General features: G+C 42.0%; 1 non-coding gene across 1 annotated transcript; it reads right to left on the reverse strand.

Annotated features, from left to right (window-relative positions):
- Nucleotides 1-4,935: 4,935 nt before the first annotated feature.
- Nucleotides 4,936-5,090, reverse strand: LOC118678068. The gene has a single exon (XR_004974736.1). It is a non-coding gene; the product is annotated as a small nucleolar RNA SNORA81 (small nucleolar RNA).
- Nucleotides 5,091-17,589: the final 12,499 nt, after the last annotated feature.

The following is a 17,589-nucleotide window of genomic DNA, read 5'->3' on the forward strand; positions in this document are numbered from 1 at the left end:
TAAAATTTTATAGCTCATCTAGTTTGTTCTTTTTATTTTTTGTGTGTGTATTAACATGAAAGGGTTGGTTTTTTTCTACATAAAATAAAGCTACCCGCTGCTGCTACATTTGGCTTTAAAAGCCATAGGTGTTATGCTTTTCAAAAACTTCAAATCCAAAGTCATAGCAAAGGGTTTAATAGTATCAATAACAGAAACAGGTTAAATATCTTTACTGTCTCGGGGTAAGGAAGGAACTTGTGCTAGGTTTTTCTGCCATTGAATTATATCAACAAGTGCCACTAGAGGGTGCCTCATCTCTTCTTATTTCCAGTAAACAGAATGCTGCGTGGAAAGCTCATGTTGCTTTCCCATAAACCAGTATCTTCATTCTTCTTTGTATATGCAAGTTTCTTTATTCTCAATATCATGTTAGCCTTTACAGTGGCATCTATAAGCCAATAACTTCATTCATGTTTATTGAATACTAGTCAATTTACTCTCAAATGATCAATTTCCTTAATGAAGTTAATTGTACATAATTTTTTTTTTCCTGTTTTCATGGCTCCACTGACATGCTAAGAAAACAAGTGTTCAGTATCAGAAGTAATAAACTTTTCCATTCCAAAAATAGAAAACAATTATGTGTATGCTTAAAGAAATTCAAGGGAGGAGAAACTAAGATGGCGGCATAGGGAAACACCAAAATTGCTGCCTCCTACAACAAGTTCAAAACACAATAAAAAGACAAAACGGACATCATCCAGAACTTACAGGAAGGCTGGCGGAGTGGAAATTCTACAACTAGAAGGAAAGAGAAAAGCACATTGAGGGTCAGGAGCTGCGGAAGTAAAGTGCAAAGGTACGGAGGCTCGAGAGTGCGCGGAAAGGGGCTGGTACCTGAGGACGCGGCTGTCTTTTTGAATCAGGAGGGAGTCACAAGCTCCCGACTGCTCTGAACTCCGGTTCCAGGAAGTCTCTGGGGACCCAGGACTCATTCGGTGAGAAACTGGACTGTCTGGCAGCAGGCAGAACTCGGAACTCGAGGGCGGCTTTCCCTCAGAGGTGCTTGCAGCAATTAAATTATCAGGACACTGAGACGCACGCAGCCCCCTCAGGCAGAGCTGAGAATCTGCCATAGTTCCTTGCTCCGCCCTTTGATTCCCTGAGACCCCACCCCACCCAGGCTGCGGCAGAGGCTTTTGCATATGAATGCCCTGGCCCTTTGCAACCTGAAAATTACCTAACAAACTGCAGCTGGGCCACAGACCCAGAACTTCCAAGAGAAGGCCCAAGGCCCCATAGCAGTTTGCATTGCTTCACAGCTGGGCCTCATCAGGGCACCTCCAAACTCCAAAAAAGGAAAGGGAATCTGCAGTTCTCTTCATAGCTCCTGCTGGGTAACCTCCAAGAGCCAGTGTACCCAGTGGTCAGAGGGGGACCATCCAGATTACAACTCCTCAGATCTATAAGGGACACACCCAGGGGGCAGACTCAGTGAGCACCAAAGCCCCACTGAAGCAAGTCTTGCCCCAGAAGGGTGTCTTCAGCACAGAAGTTCTCCCACTGCAGACACAGCCGATTCTCACAGCCAGTTGGCCTGGAGGTCAATTCCTCCCAGTGATCCTATAACAATCAAGGCATAACTACAACAAGACTGTGCACAAAGCCCACAAGGGGGTTCACCAAGAGTGTCCACCTCAGGTAACGGGGGAGGCTGAGCCACTGGGCCCTACAGGACACCTAACACACAAAACCACTCTACCAACACAGGGAAGCATAAAAAATGTGGAGACAAAGAAACAGGTCACAAATGACAGAAATGGAGGAAAGCAAACGACTGGATATAGAGTTCAAAACCACACTTATAAGGTTTTTCAAGAATTTTATGGAAACCGCCAATAAATTTAGTGAGACCCTCAAGAAATCTAGTGAGACCCTCGAGGATATGAAAAAGGACCAACTAGAAATTAAGCATACACTGACTGAAATAAAGAATAATATACAGAGATCCAACAGCATACAAGAGGATCCCAAGAATCAAGTCAAAGATTTGAAATACAAAGAAACAAAAAATACCCAACCAAAAAAGAAAAAAGAAAAAAGCTTCCAAAAATATGAAGATAGTGTAAGGAGCCTCTGGGACAACTTCAAGCGTACCAACATCAGAATTATAGGGATACCAGAAGAAGAGAGAGGGCAAGATATTGAAAACCTATTTGAAGAAATAATGACAGAAAACTTCCCCTACCTGGTTAAAGAAATAGACTTACAAGTCCAGGAAGCGCAGAGAACCCCAAACAAAAGGAACCCAAAGAGGACCACACCAAGACACATCATAATTAAAATGCCTAGAGCAAAAGACAAAAAGAGAATCTTAAAAGCAGCAAGAGAAAGAAAGTCAATTACCTACAAGGGAGTACCCATACAACTGTCAGCTGATTTCTCAACAGAAACCATGCAGGCCAGAAGAGAGTGGCAAGAAATATTCAAAGTGATGAATAGCAAGAACCTACAACCAAGATTACTTTATCCAGCAAAGCTATCATTCAGAATAGAAGGTCAGATAAAGAGCTTCACGGATAAGAAAAAGCTAAAGGAGTTCATTACCACCAAACCAGCATTATATGAAATGCTGAAAGGAATTCTTTAAGAAGAGGAAGAAGAAAAAGGAACTCTTACCATTTGCCCCAGCATGGATGGAACTGGAGAGCAGATAAATACCACATGATCTCACTCATTTGTGGAATATAATGAACAACATAAACTGATGAACAAGGACTGATCCAGAGACGGAGAGGCATTGATTGGACTGTCGGGCCTTGGAGGGAAGGTAGGGGAGGGTGGGGGTAAGGGGGAAAGATCAACCAAAGGACTTCTTATATGCAAGCATATAGGCCTAACCAATGGACACGGACAAGGGGGGTGGTGAGGGCATGAGCGGGGGGGCGGGGGGGGTTAAGGGGTAATGTGGGGATAAGGACACATACATAATATCTTAATCAATAAAAAAATATATTTTAAAAAAAAAGAAATTCAAGGAAAAAAAGACTTAGCAACTACCTTTAACTTAATGATGAACTTCCCAAATTTTGTCAGTACATGAGACACATAAGTATCTCAGTAACCTTTTCATGATGTCTCAAGACAAAAAAATAAAAGTTCTGTTTATTAAGTAGTTAGGTTTAATAACTTAAGAGTATTTTAGTTCTCACATTTTAAATAGCTGAGGTTTTTGTGGTTTTGTTTTTTGTGTGTTTTGTTTTGTTTTGTTTTCAAAAAACCAATAAACAGAAAGAAAAGAAATACATTTTATTACTTCACACTTCTATTAGTTATCTATTGCTGCCTAACAAATTATCCCTAAAATGTAGTGGCTTAAACAAGTACTTATTATCTTATTATTTCTGTGGGTCAGCAATCATCGAGGGGCTCAAATGAGTGGCTAGGTCTCTGGAACGTCTCTGAGGTTGGAGTCAGGACATCAGCTGGGGCTGCGGCCACCTAATGGCCTGGCTAGGGCTGGAAGATTCACTTCCAAAATGGCTCCCTCACATGGCTACTGGCAGGAGCCCTCCAGTTCCCTGCTAGTTGTTGGAAAATGGGCTCAGTTCCTTGGCATGTGGGCACCTCCATGATGCTGCTTGAATGTCTGCACAACATGGCAGGTGGCTTCCCCAAAAGTGAGTGATTCGAGGGAAGAAACAAGGAGAAGGTTGCGAATAATAATTAGCAAATGCACCATGCATAGTGACATAGACTTGGAAGACTCACACCATCAATTCGGCCGTCTTCTATTTTTTAGAAACTAGTTACTAAGTCCAGGCCATATTCAAGGGGAGGGGATTCAACTCCATCTCTTAAAAGATTATTGAATAATCTGGGACCCAGTTTAAAACCACTGCACTTACCAGTAGAATAGAATAGACTGAATAGAAGGGTGGGGTAAGGCATATTTACTTTCTGCCTAAGCTGGGACATCCACCTTCTCCTGCCCTTGGACCTCAGCACTCTTGGTTCTTGAGCATTTAGACTTGAAATGGGACTTAAACCATTGACTGGCCTGGATCTCAGGCCTTCAGGTTTGGACTAGAACTACACCACCAGCTTTCCTGGGCTTCCAGCTTATAGGTAGCAGATGACGGGACTTCTCAGTCTCCATAAACACGTGAGCCACTCCCTCATGATAAATCTCTTTCTACTTATCTTCCTACATGTGTCCGATTGCTTCTGTTTCTCCGGAGAACCCTGTCTAATCTAGGCGATCTACACTCAAACTTGGGAATCAGATTAGAAACGACTACCCTCATTTTCTGTTCCACGTTGATTTTCATGCACTACCTGCTTTTTATCACAGCAACCACTGAACACCCAGCCTCACAAAGATAGGTCTTCTAAAAAAGTAATGTAGCACAGGCTCAGGTTGCAAAAGGGAGCTACCTTGAGCTAGTAGTTCATACAATGGCCAACAGATGTTGCTGTGTTTCCCTTGAAATTTTCAAGTATGTCATCTATCCCCTATGACTTCACTCACGTCTCCCTAGACTGGCTCAGGGCACAATTTGGGAACCACAGACTTAATGGCCATCACCGAGGTGAAAATTAAGGTTGAATGCATGTTTTAAAAATCTTTCTAGACATGCAAAAAATAGTTTCCCATTGCTCCAGGAACATCATAAAAGAAAAATGAGGAGGCTATTTCTATCCATGGTATTAAAGTAGAATGAAAGTTTTATTTTGTTATAAATGCTTGAAGAATGTAAAATATTCTAAGGGCAGAACTCTTTTTCCTCCACCCTTTTTAGCAAAATATTAGCTGGAAATGAAGAGAAGGCGATCCAAGAATTTAAAAAAAGAAAATACAACCTAAAATTTTGTATAAAAAAAACAAAAAACTAGTATCCAAAAAAATAACTGTCTTATTTTCTTTTCTTTTCTTTTTTTTTCTTTTTAAACACCTATTAAACCAAATCTTAAGGGAAAGGGCACTGGACATTAAGAAAGAGGTCCACCCGTCTTTACAATTCAGTGCAGTTACTTTTCTTCTTGTGTGTACTCTGCTAACATTATTACAAAAAAACAATAATTCCCTCCTTTTTATAAAAAAAAATTGTCTTTTCCTTTCTAATATAATGGCATTTTAGCATCTGTGCCAAATGATTACATAGTACACCATTTCCTCATTCACAGGAAATTAGTCATCAATAAAAAGAAAGCTCAGGTAATGAAAGACCTTCCTGTTAATTTCAGTGGATAGAAAAACAAAACAAGAAAAGGCCCAACATATTTCTCTCTGCTCCTTCCTTTGAAACCCCACTAAAACAACAAAAATTCACTTTTAAGGGCAGGATCCCACACAAAAGAGAGAGAGAGCAAAAGAAGAGGTGATGATAGCAGATGACTATTTTCCACGAAATACTGAAAGATAGAAAGCTGTTAACCAACAGTCATAACTTAGGTTCAGCGTTGCCTGTTCTCCTAAGCAACCAAAGAAGAAAAAAGGCAACTGGGAGCAGGTTGGGTCAGACCAAAGAAACCCAGGGCATTTCCATCAACAGACGAAGCAGGGGCTCTGCAAGCACTGGCTGTGCATTTGGAACTGGAAACAGGAGGCTTTGTGTAAAGCCTGACTAAAGAGTCAGGATGATGTTCACTGAGTCTACTTCCAGGGAAAGAGGGGCAGAGCGGTGTGTCTACTTTCCATCTGGTAGAGCTAAACATATTAGTAAAAGGTCAAGTGCAGTCTATATTTGACTGGATTTTCCAAGGTATGCTTATTTTGTTTTGGTAGGTTGAAGGCAAAGGGGTGGGCAAATTCTCCAAAAGAAATAATACTCAACATTTCCAGCAACAGGGAAGCAAGGGCAAACTGAGATGGTGCTGTAGCATGCCTCAGAAACATTGATTCAGAAATGACTTATTCAGAAGGTCTTGCTTTCAAAGCCATGAACAGTGGGTTTATCCTAAATTTTTAAATTATTATTATTATTATTATTATTTTAACTTAATCCTCACCCTACGTAGAACACGTGTAAAGAGAGGAAGGGAGAGAGAGAGAGAGAGAGAGAGAGAGAGAGAGAGAGAGAGAGAGAGAGAGAGAGAGAAACATCAATGTGGGAGGGAAGCATCACGAGGTTGCATTCTATACGCTCCCTGACTGAGGATCAAACCTGAAACACGGGTATGTGTCCTGACCGGGAACCAAACGTACAACCTTTCGGTGCGCAAGACGACACTCAACCAACTGAGTCACTCTGGCCGGGCAAGAAGTGAGCTTAATTAGCCAAGTTTTCAGTCACCAACAGATAATACTGAGCAATCTAGCAAAGAATATTGTGAAAATAAAAGGGGATGGGGGGATACCATCTACCCACGTCTTTTCTTTGCTATGCTCTTGTGGTTGCTACTTCACCCTAACATACACTGGCTTACATGAAGACACCAACTGCCTGATTGCAATTTGACTTTCAGAAATCTTAACTGACATGTTCTGATTAGAACTAAAGAAAAGGAGGTGGAGATGACACGTTCTCATCGACTTACCCTCCTCGGGAGTTCAGGAAAAGGTCACTTTTAAATTTCCACCAATGATACATTTTGTGCAAAGCCCTGTATGGAGTGTATCATCAGAGGCTGCTTCCTGAGAGAGCTATACCCCTGGAACCCCCAAACTCTGTTACAGGGACATATTGTCTCCCCTTTCCTGAGTACATTTACTTATAAAGCCATGAAACCTTGATAGGTAAAAAGTAGCTCAATTGGCACCAAATCCTAAGAAGAGTGTCCATACCACTATTTTTATAGGATTCCATAATAAAACATTTATAATTCAACTCAAATCTCTGAACTCAAAAATACAGAAATAACCTAACTTCATGTCGACAGTTGCTATAGGCCAGTGATGGCGAACCTTTTGAGCTCGGCGTGTCAGCATTTGGAAAAACCCTAACTTAACTCTGGTGCCGTGTCACATATAGAAATTTTTTTGATCTTTGCAGCCATAGTAAAACAAAGATTTATATTTTTGATATTTATTTTATATATTTAAATGCCATTTAACAAAGAAAAATCAACCAAAAAAATGAGTTCTCGTGTCACCTCTGACACGCGTGTCATAGGTTCGCCATCACTGCCTATAGCACAGTAGGACCAAGCACAGTAGGACCTGAAAAGGAGACACATGTAGGACTGAATTCTTACTCCATGAATGTCTATAGCTGCTGTGTAATTTTTGAGATATCTAACCACTCGGCACCTCAGTCTCTTTATCTGCAAAATAAAGAAGCTAAGGTTTTCTTGACTGTGGTCTACCATAGCAAGTACCTTACATAAGGAGGACATTTAAATATTAGATCTCCCTTTCCTCTTATTTCTTGGGGCATGAGGGAAAAGTGTGGTAGGCATTTTCCTTTCAAAGGACCAGATTCTACACTCTCTTTCCTCATGTGGGATGCAAGAAGAAAGAGACGATATTAGCCCATGAAAGACCACCGTGTGAGTTTGCAATCAAGTTACTTTAGAGGATTTGAAAAATCAGTTCCAGCCCCAGGTTCTGCTCTTTCACTCTGGCGCCTGGACTTCCTTAAGACATTGGCAGAGATTCTTTTTCTAGTGGCATTGTCATAGCAAAGGCGAGCCAGCACCAGGTGGCTTGCCCTCTTCGGAATTGGTCTCTTAACAGAGATTACATGAAGATAACCCATTGATGTCCCTTTTCAGGAAAGTTAGACGGGAAGTCAGTGAAGAAAAACCACAACCACATACGAGACATGGGGGAATAGGGAGATAAAAGTTATTTCATAAATTAGCAGAAGATTATAATCAGGAATTCCTCATCTTTTCTCCGTAGGTATCATCTATAATGTAATCTTGCCCTTGTGGAGAGTAGAATACACAAAAATCTCAGGAACTGGAAAACGTAGAGGTTCTTAAAAGAGATGACCCCAATTTATAGATATAGAAACTGTTCACAGATGTCAAGAGCCTTCTCCAAACTAGTGCAGCTAATTAGTGGTGGGCCCCATTTCTATCCATACACATCCCTCTTTAGCTGTTGAATTCCAGTGCGTGTGAAAATGTATTTTTGTGTGTTGCATTGTTCTGCTATTTAGGAATTAGCTAAGAAGCCTTACGTGTATTTTAAGGAATTCTCAACAATAGTCCTGCTTTCTATTTAGGTGAGATATTTTCAGGGGTGAGTGGAAAAAGAGAGACTGGATGTTTTAAGAATTCAAAGAGAAAATAAGAAAATAGTCTGACACCCTGTTGCTCACTCTAGAAATAAAAAGGAGCATGTCATTTCCCTTCTTGGTATTGTTCTCAGGTTTTTCTCCCAACACAAAAATTTCAAAGACGCTTTGCTAAAACCCAGAAAGTTGCTATGCAACGTACCCCTGAAATGATTTCTCCCCACCTTTCATCCTGAGGATCTATCATTCTGCTACTTAAGGAACAAGCATGCTGTATCAGAAGGAAGGAGACTGTAACAGTAGCCATCAGAATCAATTGTCAGTGGAGCTTTCCAGCTTGCCATGGCTCCTTAGACACTGAAGAAATCCCACAAATGAAACTGATTTACCATAAAATGTGCCTGTTTCCTCTGACATCTTGCTCATTGCTTCACGAGGCACCAGAAGTACCAACGTTTCATTGGTTGATCCTGCAGGGTCACCTCTAGGTCTTGTTAGCCCAGACACTGAACCGTGCCCAAGAGAGGCCTGGGAGGAAGAGGTTTTATTCTCAGCAGTTGTTTTGCCCATTGCTTAAACTAGACATGTTAGCAGTTCCTCAAAGATAGCAGCATTAGTCAGACTCGTGGGGGAAACAGTGAAAAATGAAACCTACCCTTTCACATGCTTGACAGAAACATGTCAGTTGAGACAGGCACAGGGCAGAATATGAGAAGTCTGTTTTCAGGGTGGTGGTAGAAAGGGTGAAGGCATTAAAGCCCTTCATATCCCAATTAAAATTCCGGAGCTGCCACGTACCCACTGTATGACCTTGAGGAAGTAACTTAACCTTCAAACTTTACTTTCTTCATATATACAATGGGCATGCTATGACTAACTCAAGAAGTTATTATGGGCAACAACAAAAATAACATAGGTAAAGTGCTCGTCCCAGGTTTGGCCAGCAGTGTGCACACAACAATCCACGTGTGTATGATGCTGCTGATGATTATTCTAATCCAAACTCTGCCATTTGCCAACTGTATGTCCTTGGGTGAGGAATTCTGCGTACCATTTTCTTCCACTGGAAAATAAGGAGAATAATACTGGCATTGCAGGGTTCTTCTGAGGACCAGAAATGGTATGTGGGAAGTATCTAGCTACAGTATCTAGCCTAGCACAGACAGAATCTTGGTAACTTGCTGCTGTTATTGTTTTCGATACCACCTATATTTTACCTAACAATCTTTTTAAGCTTGAGAGAATTCATGTTTCATATATGTTGACTCTTCTTGATATGATCAATCTCTATACCAGTCCATCTGTAAATATTCTTTTTCTTAATGTATTTTATTGACTTTTAGAGAGAGAGGAAGGGAGGGATAGAGGAATAGAAACATTGATGAGAGAGAGAGACATGGATGGGCTGCCTCCTGCACGCCCCCTTACCGGGAATCAAGCTCACAACCGGGCATGTGCCCTGACTGGGAATCAATCAAACCTCTTGATTCCCGGGTCAACGCTCAACCACTGAGCCACACTGGCTGGGCCATCTGTAAATGTTTACTCAAGAGATAAACAAGATTTCTTTGTCTCTTAAGTCCCTTTCAAGCTCTGTTAGGCATAACTCCCCAAAAAGATGTGGCTGAACATCAAACCAGTGTCCCCTACTATGAATAGGGCTCATCAGAGCCACTGTGAAAGGAACACACTAAAACTTCCCCAGCGTATGGAAATATGCACTTTGGGCAATTTGGATTAAAGCATTTAGGGAGCATTTTATTCTCTTTGGCCTCAACTCTGGAGTATCTTATTGTCATGAATTGGTGTATCAGTCAAGGAAGAATGGGTTTTATTCAAGGAGCATTCTGGCTAGCCATCTGGTCCATACACCCTGGACACCAGAATCTTGATTCCATTAGCAGTTGAATCCACATGATTACAGCACTTCTTTTAAAGCAGTGGTTCTCAACCTTCTGGCCCTTTTAATACAGTTCCTCATGTTGTGACCCAACCATAAAATTATTTTCATTGCTACTTCATAACTGTAATGTTGCTACTGTTATGAAACGTAATGTAAATATCTGTTGTGCAGGATAGTCTTAGGCGACCCCTGTGAAAGGGTTGTTTGACCACCAAAGGGGTCGCGACCCACAGGTTGAGAACTACTGTTTTAAAGAATGCCCAATTTTTTTTCAGTTGAGAGAAAAAAAAGGCGATAGTTGAGAATACAGAGCTCAAAATATGGAAGAACAATATGCACTTTCTTTCAAGTCCTCAGTTCTGCAGTTTCGGGCCCTGCAGTGCCAGTCCACCTCCCCACCTCTCCCTACCAATTCAACCCTCCGTGGCACCAGTGGCTTAAATATTCCCACACCAAAATCCAAGGCACCAGGATCCTAAAAGCCCTACTCTTCATCTTGGCCAAACACGTCAACCAGGCATATATTTCTAAATAAGATTTACAAATTATTTTATAAAGATGAACCTCCCCTTCAGAGAAATTAGGCCCCTTCACCAACTCTTCTATGATATGTTGGTTCACCAACTGTCCTATGATATGTCAGTTTAGATGTCTTAGCCTAAGTTTTTCTCAAAAAAAAAAAGAGTCTATGACAATGCAAATGTAATTTGGGGCTAGTTAATCCTAAGGAACAAGAGTAAGGGGTTTAATAAAAGTGAAATAGGGAAGAGAAAGATAAACCAAGGTTGTAGAGTAAGTAGTCCCCCCCTTATCCAAGGGGAATATGTTCCAAGAGCCACAGTGGATGCCTAAAACCATGGATAGTATCAAACCTTATATAAATTATGTTGTTTCCTACACATATACCTTTTCACTTGCTTTTCTTTGGCATATCTGAAATGCCAGCATCACTACTCCAGTGCTTTGAGGTCATTATGAAGTAAGAGAAGGGTTACTTGAACACAGCACTGTGATACCACACCTAATGGGCTGGTAGCGTATACAGTGAAGATATCCTGACTAATGGATGATTCGTGTCCTGGGTGAGATAAATGTAGATGGCACAAGATTTCATCACGCTGCTCAGGACAGCGCCCAATTTAAAACTTACGAATTATTTCTTTATAGAAGTTTCTCTTAGTCAGACGGCAGTTGACTCAGGTAACTGAAACCATGGAAAGTGAAACCATGGATAAAGAGAAACTATAATATCAAATCGGTCTTCACTGTGGGCAACTGGGCCTTGATCCTACTAGAGACTCTTTGAGAAATTGCATAGAATGTGATTCAGCGTTGTTCACACGAGGGATGAAAAAGTAGATGAGTTGTCCAGTCTCCCATCCTCCGCTGGTGAAGGGTTGCCCCCATTGAAATGTTAACATTTCTCCCTTTTGCATCTGTCAGCAGAATGGCTGAAAAGGTTCCCACGGGCATCTCCCCAGGTCTATGACAGAGAAAGCAACAGCTTTGCAGTGTGGCTAAGACTGGTGCAGTCTGGTTTTACCTGCCTCAGCTGGTAGCCATAGCAATGATTGGATTTAAAACAATTTACTCTAAGGTAAAAATGTAAAGCAGAGCATAAACATGACCTTGTTGCTCATGTGACCGCAATCTCATGATTCACATTAAGATATTCTTCAATATTTTATCAACCCTCAAACACTATAAACATACCCCATCGCCTTTCGTTCCAAAGCCTGAACCCTGTTTTGGCAAGAGATACAGTTCTTTGAGAGTTAATGCACATTTTTAAAACTTCCCATGAAGCCGCCTCACAAATGATTTTTGAATTAGACATTTTAACAGTGAATTTTTTAAACAGTCATTGAAGAGACAGAATACAAAAAGAACAAAACATTGCCCCTTCCCCGAAGGAGTTTACAAACTACTCAAGGTGATAGGATAAGACGGATCATTTTAAAAGTTAAATGAAGCTAATAGAGAGAATAGGAAAAATATTGAGTGTATACTGCCCACATGGCAATTACTCAGAAGATAATAGTCAATGCTACACAATCCTACCCAGACATGATGGACTGGTCTGACTTGAATGGAAACACAGACAGATACAAACATGTAGCAATGATGACCAAAATAAAATTAATTTATTTTAATAGCTCTGCTTCAAAGAAGAAAAGGGCTATTTCCAGAAGCAAAAATAAAAACTGCCCTAAGACTCTAGGGCTGAGGTTTTAATACCCATGAGAGAATGCAGGTGTGCCGTCAGGGGGCTCAGTTAGTATAGGAGCTGGAATTGAGCCCCCAAATAAGAGAAACACAACGAGCTTCCTAGTTTATGAAAAAAGCAAATCTAGAAAAATTACTCACCTAACCAAAGTAACAGGAAAAATCTTGCCATCTAAGTACAAATTTAAATCATCTGTTTAGTAGAAAACTTACAAGCCTTAGAATTAATATTATAACTCATGCAGACATTGAACTTGCTAGGGTTAATTCAGAAGAAAACTCAAAACTGTTATTTTACATTCATAACCTAAGAATCACAGAGCCCTTCAAATAAGTCTTCACTGCAAATAGGTCTCCATAAAATATCGTAATATGCAGGAAGAAATGAACCACCATGACGAGAATAAGCAGGTGCGGCAACCAGAAAAAGTGGTCACTTGGATGTTGAATCCCTATGTTGTACATTGAAACTAATACAATATTGTATGTCAACTATAATTAAAAAGAAATGTTAAAAAGATAAGAAATCAAACAACCAAAACAGTTTTTTAAGATTGGAACTTTGAAAACTGTAAGTGGTAAAAACAATTTGAAAGACATTCTAAGATGGGATTAAACATGCAAGAGATGTATTTAAAACACCTACTAGAGAGAAAAATGGGAGGGGGTGGAAAGGAGGTGAGACAAGCGCTCAGACCACCATGAAGGTCTGTCTATGTGAAGGTGAGAGGAAATGGAGGAGGATTGGGTAAGTAGAGACTCTAAGATGCCTCATCCAGACCATTGCAGAGTGCTCAAACCAAAGTTGCCCTGAAGAGAAAAAACTGCTTTTTTTGCAAGAATTGACTCACCTTCGTGTGCCTGCCATGCTTAGCCACTGGCTAACAGCTTGTGCAAAGGGTGTCCTTGGGGGAAATGCAATGATTGATTGAGAGGTCAGATGCTGGGCTTCCCACCAATTACACACAGCACAGCAGGGGATCTGAGCAGTACATTTCCTTGGCTGCTGTGTCATTACAGGGGGTGTGAATTGTGAAAATTCCAACATAGCAATGTACATAAACAAGACACAAGACAATTTGAATTGCAGAATTATTACCCTACTAGAGGCCCGTGCACGAATTCATGCACCAGTGGGGTCCTTCAGCCTGGCCTGCAGGATCAGGCTGAAATCGGCTCTCCAACATCCCCCGAGGGGTCCTGGATTGCAAGAGGGCACAGGCCAGGCCGAGGGACCCCATCAGTGCACAATAGGGTTCCGGGGAGGAATACAGAGGTTGGCCAGTAAGGGAGGGACCGCGGGAGGGCTCCAGGGCATGTCTGGCCTGTTTCGCTTAGTCCTGATCAGCCAGACCCCAGCAGCAAGCTCACCTACCAGTCAGAGCATCTGCCCCCTCGTGGTCAGTGCACGTCATAGTGACTGGTCAACCAGTCAACTGTCTGCCCCCTGGTGGTCAGTGCACATCATAGCAAGCAGTTGAGCAGCCTTAGCATATCATTAGCTTATGATGCTTTGATTGGTTGAACGGCTGACCAGTTGACCAGACACTTAGTATATTGGGCTTTTATTATATAGGATTATGTTAATATAAATTATCAATACACTAATAAATTTTTATAATCACTGCCATCAGTAAGTCCTTGAATACTTATGAAATGGCATGGAGCACTATTATTTTCCACTAAAGACCAGGGCAAACAAGATTTCATGACCACTCAGGTCTATCTGAGAAAAAAGGCTAATACACAACGCAATTTCTCTTCCTAAAGCCCCAAGAAGCTGTGGAGCACTTCTGGTAAAAGCATTTGGCTTTGTCATTCAACACTGATAACCAAGATGACAGAGAAAATTCCAGCAAGTGGATTGTGTAAACCTTTACTGGTATCCTGGCTTAGAGTCTGAAAAGCCTAAAAAAAATATGGCTCTTAATTATAGGCACTTAACTGCAGCATACCAGACTGTAACAGAAAGTAAACAAGCTACCAACCCAGCCCATGTGCTCTAAGGGTGATGACAGTGTGGAGAAAATAACTAGTTCTAACCATGTTTCCAGCCCCTTTGCTAAAAGCAGAAGGGGAAAGGCAGGCTTTCGTGTTTGCCATTTAGAAGTTTTTTCTGAAATATTTCAGCCTCTCCTGTTTTTCATACCATACTTGTGCTATGTAGGAATCTACTTAAGAGTAGATTAGAAATGTCAACACACAAAACAAGTCCACAGAGGAGCAAATTGGGAGAACTGATGTGTTTTGGTGACTGGTACTTCATATTTATATTCACAGAAACTTACTAATCCTTGGGTTATATCGTGGTTTGACAGAGGAAATGTTCTTACCTCAACATTGAATTTTCAACTGGGCCTCTTTTTCTATAGGCAAAAAGCCAGGTGAAATAAAAAGAGAAAAATGTGTTGGAAATTAGGTCAGAGGTATGTTACTTATTACAAAATAAATACACTGCTGCTTACTTACTGCAATGGTTCTAAATCCCTCAAGCTCATTTTCAGAGGTGATAGAGGCACCATCATTTGAAAATGTTGTCCCCTGTGTTGTAAATAAAATGGCAGCATCTCCGTTTCCAAGTAAATGAAGGGAAGCACTGAACCACTGAATGTGAAACAGAGTGAAGCAAATCAGGCTTCTTTTCCCATCATTTTGCAGGTATTACATGAAGCGGAACCATCTTTCTCATCACTGTAAGTATGGTAAGGAGGCACTCGGATGTTGGAGAGCCAGCAGGGCAGCTGGGGGCAGTTAGGATCTGTCCACAGCTCCCAGAGCAGGAACAGTGCCTGTAGCCAAGCCGCAGCCTTCTGGCCAGATGTCTGATGTGCTGCCTCCCTCCTAGCCTCTTGGAGCTGCCGGCTTCTTGTCAAACTCATCCTGCAACCGCTCGCTGATACCTGGAGCCCTCAACATCTTTCTAACAAGACTTCTTTCTGCTTAAGATTACTAAAATCTTAAATGTTGGCCTGGCCAGTGTTGCTCAGTGGATTGAGTGTCATCCCATTGACCAAGAGGTCCCAGGTTCGATTCCTGGTCAGGTCACATCCCCTGGATGAGGGTTCGATCCCCAGTAGGGGTCCTGTAAGAGGCAGCCTATTGATGTTTCCAATCCATGTTTCTGTCTCTCTTTTCCTCTCCCTTCCTCTCTTTCTAAAATCAATAAAAAGCATATTAAAAAAAAAAAAAACAGTTCTTCATTGAAGGACAACCTAACTGATGATACCAGCCAAGCAGGCAAAGTTCTGCTGAAATTCTAGTCCCAGTGGGGATCAGAGAGCTGAGCAGGAGCATGAGGTTAAAAGTTCGGTCACAGCATGGGTGGACCTAGAGGATATTATGCTAAGTGAAATAGGCCAGCCAGAGAAAGACAAATGCCATATGATCTCATTTGTATGTGGAATCTAATAAATAAAATAAACCAACAAACGAAGTGGAGACAGACTCATGGATACAGAGAACTGACAGACAGCTGTCAGAGGGGAGGGGTGTTCGGGGGCTGGGTGAAAAAGGTGAAGGGGATAAGCAGGACAAATTGGTATTTGCAGAATAGCCACAGAGATGTGGAGAGCAGCAAGGGGAATATAGTCCATAATGTCGAGATGCCGGAGTATGGGGCCAGGTGGGTGCTTGGTTTTCCAGTTCCTTGCTATACATCTGAAACTGATGGGGAATGCTATTGAATGTAAACTGTAGCTGAAAAATAAATTTTTTAAAAAGTTTGGTCTCAGCCCTGACCGGTTTGGCTCAGTGGATAGAGCATCGACCCGCGGACTGAAAGGTCCCAGGTTCGATTCCTGTCAAGGGCATGTACCTTGGTTGCGGGCACATCCCCAGTGGGAGGTGTGCAAGAGGCAGCTGAACGATGTTTCTCTCTCATCGATGTTTCTAACTCTCTATCCCTCTCTCTTCCTCTCTGTGAAAAATCAATAAAATATATCTTTTTAAAAAAAAAGTTTGGTCTCAGAGAGTTAAGGGAAAAATAAAGGTCAGCTGGAAGACAGTTCACTTGGGGCTCTCCCCAGGCAGCTGACTATTAACCCTTCAACAGCTCAGCTAATCCTCACAGACCCCCTGCTCTGGGTACAGTACATCTGAGGAAATGGCAGCTACCGGATCTTCCAGGACCAGGCCAGCATGTGCCAGTCTCCATGAGAGCAGACCCAGGAAAAGTAGGAACCAAGAGGTTATAAACATAGGGAACATACATGGACCTGACTCATCACTGGTAAAAATTCTAGAACTGGCCAAACAATGGTAGTCAAGAATAACCATGGAAAGATCTTTCGCCACTGACTGCTTCTTCTTTTGAGACAAAAGCAGAAATTGGAAAGATGGGGAACAAGACAACAAGGTTGAAGATAAACATAGGTGAGATGAGTTACATTGGTGACTTCTATTTTCTATGTGAAGCAAGAAGCCAGGGCAGCTGCTAAGAATGAGGGAGGGCCCAGCCAGTGTGGCTCAGTGGTTGAGCGTCGACCTATGAACCAGGAGGTCATGGTTCGATTCCTGGTCAGGGCAAACGCCCAGATTGTGGGCTCCATCCCCAGTGGGGGGCATGTAGGAGGCAGCAGATCAATGATTCTCATTATTGATATTTCTATCTCTCTCTCCCTCTCCGTTCCTCTCTGAAATCAATAAAAAATATATATTAAAAATAAAAAGAATGAGAGAGGGAGAAAATGGATAGAGATTTTAAGAGTAGGTAAAAGTTTTGAATGGTCAATAATACAGAAATGTCTGAATAAAAAGAACACTGAATGGTACTTCTGTCCAGATGAATTAAAAATAACTAACTTAGAGGGAAGATGGCGGTGGTATAGGCAGACGCGTCCCACGTCCTGTCCCGGAGCAAATGGAGTGAGCAGCTGAAACTAGTAACATCCACCCCGAATTGGCGATATTGCTCAGCTGGTGAGACGGTTTGCAGCCGGGAAGAGCAGAACTCCCCTGGAAAGGTAAAAAAAAACAGGGATTTGGGCAGGAAAGTTTGCCAGACCTCTGAGCCCAGAGAGTCGGAGGGAGACCGCGTGGCAGACAGCCGCGTCCCTTGGGACAGGCACAGCCCCTGACGGGGGAAAGGAGAACCGCGGGATTCCTGGTGCCGCCGGGGGAATTGAGAGCTGGGTTCTGTGATCACGGAGGACTGAGCCTAAAGGGGGCAGCCTGAAGAGCTGACCAGACCATGCAGTCCCGGTAAGAGAAGAAGCTTACAGAAACCAAGCCTTTCCTGTTTCCGCGGCCGGCGTTTGTTTGTTTGTTTTTACTGAATCCTGTTCATGGGACATT

The sequence above is a fragment of the Myotis myotis genome, unplaced genomic scaffold, assembly GCF_014108235.1.
Source record: "Myotis myotis isolate mMyoMyo1 unplaced genomic scaffold, mMyoMyo1.p scaffold_m19_p_2, whole genome shotgun sequence".
NCBI classification, from domain to species: Eukaryota; Metazoa; Chordata; class Mammalia; order Chiroptera; family Vespertilionidae; genus Myotis; species Myotis myotis.